The following is a 12,518-nucleotide window of genomic DNA, read 5'->3' as shown; positions in this document are numbered from 1 at the left end:
ATTTACAACCAGAAATCAAGGAGAGATGAATGCTTGTTCTCAGTTTAACCAATCTCTCTCTCTCTCTCTCTCTCTCTCTCTCTCTCTCTCTCTCTCTCTCTCTCTCTCTCTCTCTCTCTCTCTCTCTCTCTCTCTCTCTCTCTCTCTCGTCTGAGACCACAGACCATAGAGCAGTACAGTGCATACTCATACTGTCTCAGTATCTCAGTTAACCTAATCTAGAAAATATCTTACAGGCATGTCCAGAAGTTTGTTTCTAGGATGATTTTAAATTTAATAGTTAAGATTAACCACCATGGAAATTAACTATTCATTGAAAAGTGAAATAATAATAATGATAATGAGAGGGAGATTTCTGTTTGATGCCTTGAGCCCCTAACCTTTCAAAGACAATATTTGGAAAATTCTCTAAATCCACTGCAGACAGGGAAACTGACCATGCATGTGGCACCAGTCCACTGTCACATAAATATGACTTCAGTCCTCTATCCAAGCCAGGTTGTATTTAAATGGCCACATGACAACAGGATTTTTCTCTGCTGAAGAAAACTCTACTATTTTGAAGCCAACACATGATTTTCCATAGCAGTCATACTTTAGAATAAAATTATGTGAAAGAAGTCCTTAATATGACTTAAGATTCCCAACTAATTTTCAGCAATGGGGTTCTAACACCAGAGAGACTCTATTGGGAGTGCTGATTTGGTCTGTGTCACAATCGAGTGTTCTATTTAACAGTACCATCTGTGTAATCAGTCTGAAGTTGTGAAATAGAAATTTTGACAGGAGGTAGAATATTCATTCCCCATTTTGCATGGCTGAAAGCACAGAAATGTACCGTGAAGGCATGAACAGAGATGGAGAAATTTCTAACCAGCTCAGAGTGAGGGAAAGTGTTGGAAAATGATTTGGGGCCGGGAGATAATTTAATGACACATTGGTCTGCTTTGACATTTCCAACATAACTTCTTTTTAACTGGAGCCAAAAGGAACATCTTTATAACTAGAGTCCTTCATGGATTCTGTGGTGTTGGCCATTGTCTTAGCTTCTTTGTGCACCTGGGTCCCAAAGCAGTAGACAGCCATTTGCTGCCTTGACAAAATAACACAAAACAAAACAAAACCCTGATGTAGCACAGCTCAAGATATAATCTCTTAGGATCTGATGGCTGCAGATGCTGTTTATCCTGGAGTGAGGAAGGACTGAAGTCTGTGTTACTTCTGAGAATTAAGGAGCAACCTAGAACATAGGAAGGGTTGAGCTTGAGTTCTTCCATTAACATTCTTTCTTAGCCTTGTCCTAAATTAGAGTAGTTTGTCCCTGAACTCATGATATAGTCAAAGTTCACAGTCAGCTCATGCTCCTCTTGCTTCCATATCCCAAGTGCTAGGATTATAGGCATGTGCCACTGCACCTAGTGCATCAACCCTTTCCCCAAGTGCTAGGATTATAGACATGTGCCACTGCACCTAGTGTGTCAATCCTTTCCCCAAGTGCTAGGATTATAGGCATGTGCCACTGCACCTAGTGTGTCAACCCTTTCCCCAAGTGCTAGGATTATAGGCATGTGCCACTGCACCTAGTGCTTCAACCCTTTCCCCTCCTCTGTCTTTCCTCCACAAGACCGTTTTTTTCTTTTTTCTTTTTTTCATCCTTGGCACTGTCTTGAGGTTTTGAGAGGATTAGGAATGGATGGACAGGGTAGCCCAAGAAAATCACAAATGATTTTTGTCCCAGATAAGAATGAATCTTTCCTGGGAATTTTCAGAACCTACTTGTTTATTCTTTAGTAAAAAGAAGACATAATTTGCCATTTACATGCATTAGGGGACATAAGTCTGTAGTTTGAATCTCAATTATCAGACAGATTAATATATTGGCTATATTAAATTTAATATTTATCATTAATAGAAAGCACTGCCTCAAAGGAGGCATGCCATTTATAAACCTAATAACCAGGTTCTGGGGAGATGGCTCAGCAGTTAAAAGCACTGGTTTTTTTTCCAGAGGACCTAGGTTTTATAAAGCAACTCAGAACCATTGATAATTCCAGTGCCATGGGATCCAATGCCCTTCTCTGGCCTCCTTGGGCAATGAATGGACATGGTGCAGGCATAAGTGCATACAGAATATCCATTCACACAAAACATAAGTAAAAGTTAAAAAAATAAAACTGATGACCAAACCTGTCACTTAAGATCCTTATATATTAGAAACAAATTTATCTACTTAGCTTTCTTCTCAAGAGAACCTCAGGCTTTTGTGTGTCCTTTATTCCTTCACTTCATTAACAGGCAGGGTGCAAAAATGTTTAGGCTTTTGTCTCTCTAGCAGCCCATTCTCCAATGTCGATGTTGGATGAAATGTTTATTTAGATGCCTTCTAAGGCACAAATCTACAGTGTTCATAAACGTAGCAATCAAATCAATGTACTGCATGTGTGATTTTATTTTTGCCTCTGTGAATACATTAGAAAATGTCATTTTTAGCTCCTCTGATATCCACCTTTATGTTGAAGATATGCACAGTTCAATCAAAGGACAGGTAGATGTTCCTATTCCTAGGGGTATTAGAATGCTCCCACTCGAGGAGAAACATGCAAAGGTAGATACTATTAGCTATTAATTTCCACTTTAAAAGAACATTCCTATTGAGATATAATCCACATAGTATTTAGATTTTATAGCACATCTTTATAAAATATAAACCCTTTAACAGTATCAAGCATATTCACAGGGCTGTGTAACATTCACAGGAATTTGGCAATATTCCACCATTCCCATAAAGAAACTGTGTGCCAATGAGATCACTCATCTCTCCATAATCTTCTCAACCTCTAGGCAACCACTTACCTACTTCCAACATCTCTGGTTTTACCCATTCTACACACTTCACCTCAGTGAAATCATTCAGTAGCTGGTATCTTTGAATTTCCCTGATGCTTTTAAGGTTTAGGAACTTTGTAACATCTGTAATTCATTCTTTTTATTGCCAAGTAATATGGTATTATATGGATATATGATGACTTTATTCATCCTTTGGGTCCACTGATAGATATTGGAATTGGTTCATTTGTTGGCTATTATAAACTATACTCTATGGATATTCATAGGATGCTCACATGTAAATATATGTTTTTTTCTCTGAGGTAAATACCTAGGATTGAATTGTCAAGTCATATTATAACTCCATATTTGACCTCTTAAGGATGATAAGACTGTTTTCCAAAAAAATGAAATGGTATCTTATGGTGCTGATCTGCACTTCTCTGATGGCTGATGGTGTTGGGACTGTTTTCCTTTAGATTGTGGTCATTTGCATGCATCCATCAGAGTGATATCTATTCTCACTCTCTACCCACTTTTAAATTAGGCTTTAAGTCTTTGTATTGTCAAGTTGAAAAGAGTGACTTTTGTAGTCTAGCAGCAAGTTTATCTCATGTCGATGATTTGAATTTCTTCTAGACTGTAGATTGTCTTTTCATGCCCTTGGTGGTGTCCTTTGATGAATGAATGATTTTCCTTTTGATGAAGTCCAATTTATCTCTTTTTTCTTTTATTGCTTGTGCTTTTGATGTGGTATGCACAAAGATGTAAAACTGAAACAACCTACTATTGCATAAAACACTTAAAATTTAAGCTATTCATTCAGATATAGGTATACCAGACCTACAAGTCAATTACAATTGAGAGCACTCTTGACACACTTGGAGACTGTTCATGTCCTCAGGCCACAGGACACTTTGTCCATTCCCCTTGTCTAGTCATTAGTCCAGATTGCATGAAGACATTAAAGATGTAACTGTTAATTATTTGAAGAATTACTTATTTCCTAGGGACTGTAAATCAGCTGGAAAACATGCTGAGCTCAAGTTCACAGTGGAGAGACCCTAGTGTTATTTGCTTGTGACTCACCCATATAGAGAGTCTTTTTAATAGTATCTAACACTTCTTGAATATTTTAAGAAACTCAATTAACTCTTGAACAGCTGGATCATCATTTAATCCTGTTCCCTTTGCTCTGCCATAGCCTTCTGTAAAATGATACCTATTAATTCAAATTGCGAGAATTATATCTCACTGTGCTTTGTATTTCCCAGATTGAATGCAGTGCTTTGAAGAAATGCAAAGTTAATTTCTAGCTTTTGAGGGTGGAAAGATTTTTCTTCCTGCTTGCAAAAGTATGCTTTTATACCTTAAAAACCTAAAATGAATTTTCTTTTTAAATGAAAATAGTATTTAAAAATATATTAAAGAAGAAAACTAAGCATTTTCCTCTCTTACCACTCGAAGGAAGTATTTATTTCCCTTTGCATATTTTATCTGTCTTACTCTCTTCTTATGTGTTTTTACTTGCTAAAACCCTAATAAAGGTACTATTTGCTAGCTATATTTGAATGTGTCATCTTACCACCAAGAGACTGTCATCTTTATAGGTTAGAGGGCTACAGATTTAAAAAGTGACTTTGTTCTAAGGCAAGCAGTACTGCCCTATTCACAGAGATGGACTCAAAAATGGGAGCAGAAGTCTATTACCTCATTTTCCCTTGGAATTATAGGCTCTTTCCATCTTCTGGCTGTTCACTCTCTGCTTGCTCAGCTCTCCTGTCCCTCATCCTAGGGAAAGTAATGGCTGTGTCTTTCCCTGGAGCTATGTAGTTTGGCTACTGACTCTCATATTCAATGTCCTCTTCCCATACTCTCTACTCTCCATCTAGTTGTGGTCCAGACACCATAGCCAAGACAATTCTTTCCTCTGAGCTTTTCACTTGTCCTTTCTTCCATCTAGAACGCTCTGTACTTGGAGCTCTGACATTTGGCTTCTTAACACTCATGGCTCAGCTAGGTGGTATTTTAGTATGAACTTCAAAGATTATTCTAACTCAGCTGACCTCTCCAGTCCTTTCCCACTTCACCCAGATCGCCACCCACCTTTCCCCCATTACAGCTTTAGTACAGTGGATGAAATTTCATGACATAAAAGCAGATATATGTCTAGGTTGGTTTACTGTCTGTTTACCCTTTGCTGATACAAGGGTATTTCATGAAGGATGACTTCTGTCCTTTTCTCTACTATAAACTGGTCCCCATCATCACACATGGCTTAGGTGTCTCTCTAATATTTGATGAATGAGTGAAATTCTATGCAGAAGTAGTGCTAGATTTGGTATGCTATGCTAATGTCTTTTCCTCCGTCTTTCTCTTCTAAGCTGAAATGTATCTGTTTGTGTAGGAAAGCATGCAAAACGTTGCTTGCCAACAGCAAGGCAAGGTGTATCATTTCTTTAAGAAGTAACTGTGATGTTGTGTGTAATATAATAGGTATACCCACGGGAAACACTTTCCTGTGTAGTCAATGCTATTTCATATAGTTGGATGGAGATAAATGTCAATGTGAAATGACTCTCATCCAGCTCCTGTGCTTGAACATCTGATCCTAGGTTAGTTGTACTGCTTTGGGTGGTTGTGGGAACTTTCAGGAATGGTGCCAACCTGACAGATGTAAGGACATGAAGGAGATTTTGTGTGGTGTGGTCAGCTCTGCTTCCTCTCTAGCTCTTGGGACTTTTAGGATGTGTCAAGGTGTAAGCAAGCTGCCACCTCACGTGCATTCAGATGCTTTCGTTGCCATGACTTCCCAGCAATGCTGGCTTATTTTCTTTGAATTCTATGCAAAAATAGATCTCTCCTCCCTCAAGTGACTTTTCTTAACTCTAACAATGACCAGAAAAGTAGATGGCACAGAGGGCTTGCTTTAGAACTGTGTGTGGTCTAATATAAATCTGATATAATAATATCATTTATACAATACATTCTGTTCTATGATCATATGGTGAATTTCTCAGCCTATTTTTGTCAACCTGGAGAAAGCTGGAGTGAAGAAACCAAAACAAGATATCCTGCTATGTGGTTGTACATGGAGTGGCACAAATAATAGATAGCCAGTTGTGATGGATTTGAAAAGGATTTAAGAGAAAGTAGAATGCCTGTTGCCTCTGAAAATTGTGGGTGAAGAGCCATTTTCTCCTAAGGTCGGCTTTCCTGGAAACCAATTGTCACTTCTCTGCCAATTTCAATCCCACACCATATAGATGAATGTGCAGTCATTCTCAATCATCCGGGTTGGCTACAGAAGCCAAGAAACACATTTAAAAATAGATGTCTGGTCTAGTCCAACAAGGTGGAAAAAATAACTGAGAATAAAATCCTTTATCTTAGAGGACCCAATTGTCCTTTATTTCCCCTGGGGACAGAGGTACTTTCAGAACAAAACCTTTACCTCCATGTCACCCCAGGATGGTGTGCTGAGGTAAAATGTGGGGTTCTTATCACCTCTTAAGCTTTTCCCTCTGTACTATTCACATTTTTCTCCAGGATAAGGGCAAGGTTGTAAGAGGGCTACAGCCATAAAGTTCAGCTTTCATTTCAAGGTGGGAGATACTTGGTAACAGGAAAAATCTGGTTGAGATTGAGGAATGGTGTGACAAGTTATCCATGTGGTTGCGGGGCTCTGGCTCTTAGTCTTCACCAAGGTGGCAGATGGAGATGTACGATCAGTTTAGCTGGACATGGGAGAGAGGGATGAGATGAGGAAGAGGCAGGGGGCAAGAATATACTATCAAGGATTAACAAGTTAAGGGTTCAGGCCAGAGCATTACATTAAGTCCTGATTGCTTGGGTTCTAAGGAAGCAGGCATAATTTCAATGTAAGAGAAGACACAAAGAAAAACTATGGGGACAATATTACTAGACTTTCAGTCAACACTACTTTTTAAAGTCACTTTTATCACCCCTGTGGCCAAATAACTAAACAGAAACAGGTTTATTTATCTTTTAAATTTTATTAGTTATAATGAATATGTAAAGTAATGAGTTTTCTGAGGATGTGTTCATACATACTTCTGGGTAACTCACCCATGTCTGTGGCTCCTATCTCGGCTGTACTGTTCTAGGAGATAAGAATAGGTTGATCTTGGCAGTACTCTAAAGAATACAGCCCATCACAGCTGGGAAAGCCCAGTGGTGGGAGACCTGCTTGCTCACATCTTCACATCAAGAAATGCCAGCACTCACCTGGGTTTTTTAATTCTCCCTTCTTTCCAGGCTGGCCTCACTTTAGGCCAGTTCTTCTCCCTCCAGTTAATCCTCTGTGAAAATGTCTTAACAGATACAGACAAAGGTGTTTCATGCTAATGTCATAGGCATTACTATATATTTGTATTTATATTCTGATCCACTCACTATAAAATTCTCTTTATAGTGATGGACCATCACCGTGGTTTCTTCTCTGTCTTCCTCTTGTTTCTGTCTCTGTCTGTTGCCATCTTCTCAGGTGGAGTAACTTGATATAGTTAAGTCTGACCTAGAACTTAGAATTCAGCCATCCCAGTAGTGGAATTACAGGTATGTGCCACCATGCTTATGAGAGTGAGTTGTTTAAATGTGATTTTAAACTTTTTTCATTGGTTCTCTAAGACTTTCACATCCTGCACCTTAATCTCACTAATCTCCCCCTCCCCCCATACCTGCCATCTACCCTCACAACTTCCCCCAACAGAGAAAAACATCTCAACTTGGAAGCTGTAGTGTGTCACAGTGTGTCCCACAGTGTACCCTTTTGTCCACACTTCTTTGCTTGCAAATGTTCATTGAAATTGAACTCATTGGTCTGGTAAAAGTCCTCTGGCTTCTGCTACATTATCAATACTGGAACTTCCCAGGGACTCCTCTCAGATATCCTGTTGTTGCTCTATGTCAAGGAGATCTTGCAGCTTTGGATCTGCAGGACTGGCCACTTCATGTACTCTAACAGTTCACCTGTGGCTTAGATGTTGGAGTGGGCCACTTCAAAGCCTTGAGTCTGGGCCTGAGAGGTATCTGAGCTGGTCAGCCAGCTAGCCCACCCATTCTTACCCTCTCAGAGCCCACTAACTAGTAATTAGGGACAGCACTTCCCTGCTGCCCAGGTAAGGTGTAGGGCCAGCTCTTCCCAATGATGTAGCTTGTGAAGGACATGACTAGTTATCTCACTCTCGTGAACCTTGAGCCAAGTCTCCTATCTGCCACAGATAGTGAGGGACAAAGGAGGGTAGGAGGGTGTCTCTCACCTGCTCCCTTGTCCGGTAGAAAGAGGCAGAGTCAGCTCTTCTGCACTCATGCCCTTTAGGCTGGTTCAACCAAAACCCCCACATCCAAAGTCAGCTCTATTGTTCTGCTCAGGTGAGGTGCAAGGCCTGCTCTCCTGAGTGCTGCAGCAGGTGAGCAACAGGGACAGCTCACCTGCCTGCCATAGGTTGCAAGGAATGGAGAAGGGCATCTTTCTCTCACTCGTGCTCTCCTGAGTACTTCAGCTGGCTAGGGTGGGGTCAGCTCTCCTGCTCTCATGCCACTAGGAACAGCACTCACGCGATGTCCAGGTGAGGGGTGGAGCCAGCTCTGCACAGCCCTCAGACATCAACATGTCCCTGGGTGGCAGCCCAGACCAGAGAGATGTCCACCTAGCTTTTGTGGTAACAGATACTGGCTACGGCATGGCCACAGACCCAGACATGGCCCCTGGTAGCCCTTGGTGGAAGCACAGGCCAGAACCCTACCATGGTCCTAGGTGGCACCACCAGGTACTCACATCAGGCTGTTCGTTGACTACCCTCAAGTCTCCAGTTCTCTCTGCATTATGTCCATATCCTTCTGTTTCTTTCTCTTCTATTTCTCCACCACTTACTTGCTCTTCTTAGCGGCATGTAAGGTCTCAGTGTTCAGTGCCATCTCAGGGGTGGTCTCAGGAGTTCTATGTCCTTCTTGTGCATAATGACACCAGGCAGGGGTCATCTCAGGAATGGTCTGCCACCCTCCTTGGGCCTGTGCGGCTCTGGATTGGTAGTTCCCTGTCTGGGCGCCATGGCCCTAGTCTGGTGGTCTCTGGTCTGGTGGTCTCTGCTCTGATGGCTGTCTCAAGCTCACTCCTTGCCACCTGCCCTAATGGCTTCTTGGAAGTGTAGTCTGTCTATGACTCGCTCCTCTTGCCTGGAGCCTGTGGTCCCAGGTTGGATTTTTCTTAGTCTTCAGCTTGGTCGCTCTCCTGGGAGCCCATCTGAGCCTGCCTGGCACTGGATTGGTCATCCTCTCAGGCTTCCTTTTTAAGGAAAATTTGTGCCAATCATCATTCAGATGTTCATAGATCAGAACACTGAGCATATACATAGCCTCTCTGCCACTTACTGACACACATATGACACAGCAGTCACACCTGCAATGCCTCTAGGGGCAGGACAAAAGTGACTTTTAAAGACTCTATTATTGCAGTGAAAATATCTTTAACATCTCCCAGCCCAAATGTGACACTGACTTGTGTTAATTATGCAGCAGAAGCTTTTAAATGTTTTATTTGTGTTACTTATTATTATCTCCAACACTTCTATGAAGTAGGTCTGACCTTTGTCCTCATTTTGGTTTTGAGACATTTTGTATTTGAGGCAGACTGAATGAGTTATGGAAATGAAAAATTGAAATCAAAGATGGCAATGGAGTCTTCAGGGATACATTGCTACAGCTCCAGGAGTTAGAATGCAGGAGACATCCCATGAAGGGTATTATGAGGTTTGAGAAGCTTATCGTTGCTATATGAGAAAGTATATAGGCCATCTAGACAATGGGTAAACTCTGAGAGTTGAGGAAAATGAATCTTTCTTGAAAACTATTAGGCGCTTCATTTATGCTTTGTCTTAATTGACTATATTTTAAAGGGGAGTGTTACTTAAAATGTATTTTCCCAGATTCAAATGGAATAAATGTCATGCATATATTTGTAGAGGTGATTCTTTTAAAGAATGAATACACAAAATATCCACTGTTTAGTCCCACACTTTCAGGAGTAAATTATCCAGTTTTTTTTTACTTCAGGTAGATAAACATTAGCACACTGGTGAAATTATCTCCAGGGCTTAGTCCAAGTTTCTTAGAATGGGTGGCTTACTCATTCATTTATGTATTAAATCATTGGATATTTATTATGCATTAAACACTCTGCTAAGGGTCAGCAATAAAAACATAACTACAATTGAAATATTTGTTACTGTTCAAATTTATTCCCTCAAAGGATATGATTCACTAAGATGGTAGAGTTGGAAAGAGAAAATTAGTGAGTGTTATCAAAGAAGGTAAGAATGGAGAATGATGGGAAAATGGAGAGCACATGATGTCAGTGAGAAAGTGTGGCCAAAGGTTCTGATGCATTCACAAGATGGCAAAGGAAGGGGCAGATGAGAAGCCATGCAAACTGGCTGAATCCTGAGTGGAAAGTGAGTGGGGGACTTTGGAGGCAGCTCATGCAGGACTGTTGCCCAGGCTGCCATTCTAGAGCATTATTTGCTGTTCCATTGTATCAGAGACCAAATTAAGTAAATCTTAATTTCTCTTCAACATGTATACCATAAAAAACACAGAAATTAAATTGTGCCAAGTATCTAATCAAAAAAAACGTACAAACCCCAACCAACTAACAGAAGATCTAGAACAGTTTTTCCTTTTATTCATACCCTCTGGCTATCGGGACTGTATTTCCTCAGGGTTCACAGGAAGTCTGGCAAAGGGCTGGCTCTTTTAGGCCTTATCTAATTTATCTTTAGAAAAGCTATGTTGGGGTGTTGGAATAGATTTCAATGGTGAGGGGATAAATATACAAAGATGGATGACTTTGCAATGGGCAATGGAAAGTATGTCTGTTGTTGTTGCCTGGTGTTCTTTTTGTTTGTTTGTTTGTTTCTCCTCTGGAAACCCCCTATTACATCCTCCCTTCCCCTGCTTCTATGAGGGTACTTACCTACCCACCTACCCACCCACTCCCACCTCCCTGCCCTGGCATTCCCTTACACTGGGGCATCGAGGCTTCACAGGACCAAGGACCTCTCCTCTTATTGATGTCCAACAAGGCCATACTCTGCTACATATGTGACTGGAGCCATGGGTCCTTCCATGTGAACCCTTTGTTGGTGGTTTAGTTCCTGGGATCTCTGGAGGTTCTAGTTGGTTGATATTGTTGTTCTTCCTATGAGTTGCAAACCCCTTCAGTTCCTTCATTCAGCTCTCTAACTCTTCCATTGGGGACCCTCTGCTCAGACCAATGGTTGGCTACTAACATCCACCTCTGTATTTGTCAGGCTCTGGAAGAACCTCTCAAGAGACAGCTATATTGGGCTCCTGTCAGCAAGCACTTCTTGGCAACCACAATAGTCTCTGGTTCTGGTGTCTGTGTGTGGGATGGACCCCAGGTGGGTCAGTCTCTGGATGGCCTTTCCTTCAGGCTTTGCTCCACACTGTATCTATATTTTCTCCCTTGAATATTTTGTTTTTTTCTAAGAAGGACTGAAGCTTCCACACTTTGGTCTTCCTTCTTCTTGAGCTTCATGTGGTCTATGAATTGTATCTTGGGTATGCTGAGCTTTTTTTTTTTTAGGTATTTTCTTCATTTACATTTCCAGTGCTATCCCAAAAGTCCCTCATACCCTCCCCCCAACTCCCTCCCCCCCACTTCTGGCCCTGGCGTTCCCCTGTACTGAGGCATATAAAGTTTGCATGACCAATGGGCCTCTCTTTCCACTGATGACCGACTAGACCATCTTCTGATACATATGCAGCTAGAGACACGAGCTCCAGGGTTTACTGGTTAGTTCATATTATTGTTCCACCTATAGGGTTGCAGATCCCTTTAGCTCCTTGGGTACTTTTTCTAACTCCTCCATTGGGGCCCTGTAATCTATCCAATAGCTGACTGTGAGCATCCACTTCTGTGTTTGCTAGGCCCTGGCATAGTCTCACAAGAGACAGCTAAATCAGGGTCCTTTCAGCAAAATCTTGCTAGTGTATGCAATCTGTCTTGTTCAGGAGGCAACTAAATCTGCAGTGACTTTCAGTCTTCTGAAAGAATTCAAACCAGAGGCTATTTTCTATGAAAAATTTCAGAGACTTAATTGGATAGCTTGAACGTGTGAATCCTCTAACATTATTTGTGTTTGTTACTTTTATTTTCTATTTATCTGGTTAAGATACAAGAAGATGGAGGGTTCAGCCACAACCCTGAAGGGAGGGGTTATTTCTATTAGTCAAGGTAGAATATTTTATATTTGGGATTCATAATTGCAGCATACATGGGAGACAAACTTCCTTTCTGCTGTGGAAGATATATGCTACAATTAAAAGAGGTTGATGGGGTAGTTTAGAGAAGTTATAATTGATTAGAGATATTAGAACATGAAGTATGGCTGAGGCTCCCCCTCCCACAAAGTGACTACTTGATAAATTTCAGCCCTGCGAATAGTCTCTGGGGGCCATAAACAAGCACCAGCATTCTCATTCACAGCGAATCCCACACACAGGGTTCTCTCTCTTACTTCTTTAGGTGTGACTTCATGATGTGTACAAAGGCATATTTTAACAGTCTGAGAAAGCATAGCCTTTATGTTTATGTGTGTGAGACACTTGTAAATAAAGGGGAGTTCTTAGTAGGTATTTTTTTTTTTATG

The 12,518-nt window shown here is 41.0% G+C and overlaps 1 pseudogene; it reads right to left on the bottom strand.

The window, feature by feature from the left end:
• Nucleotides 1-9,145: 9,145 nt before the first annotated feature.
• On the bottom strand, nt 9,146-9,269 carry LOC115032461 (small nucleolar RNA SNORA17; annotated as a pseudogene).
• Between the last annotated feature and the right edge of the window lie 3,249 nt (nt 9,270-12,518).

The sequence above is a fragment of the Mus caroli genome, unplaced genomic scaffold (genome assembly GCF_978045245.1).
Source record: "Mus caroli unplaced genomic scaffold, Mus_caroli_1 scaffold_1, whole genome shotgun sequence".
NCBI classification, from domain to species: Eukaryota; Metazoa; Chordata; class Mammalia; order Rodentia; family Muridae; genus Mus; species Mus caroli.
The sequence above is the reverse complement of the archived record's forward strand: the minus strand, read 5'-3'. Positions and strand labels throughout refer to the sequence as shown.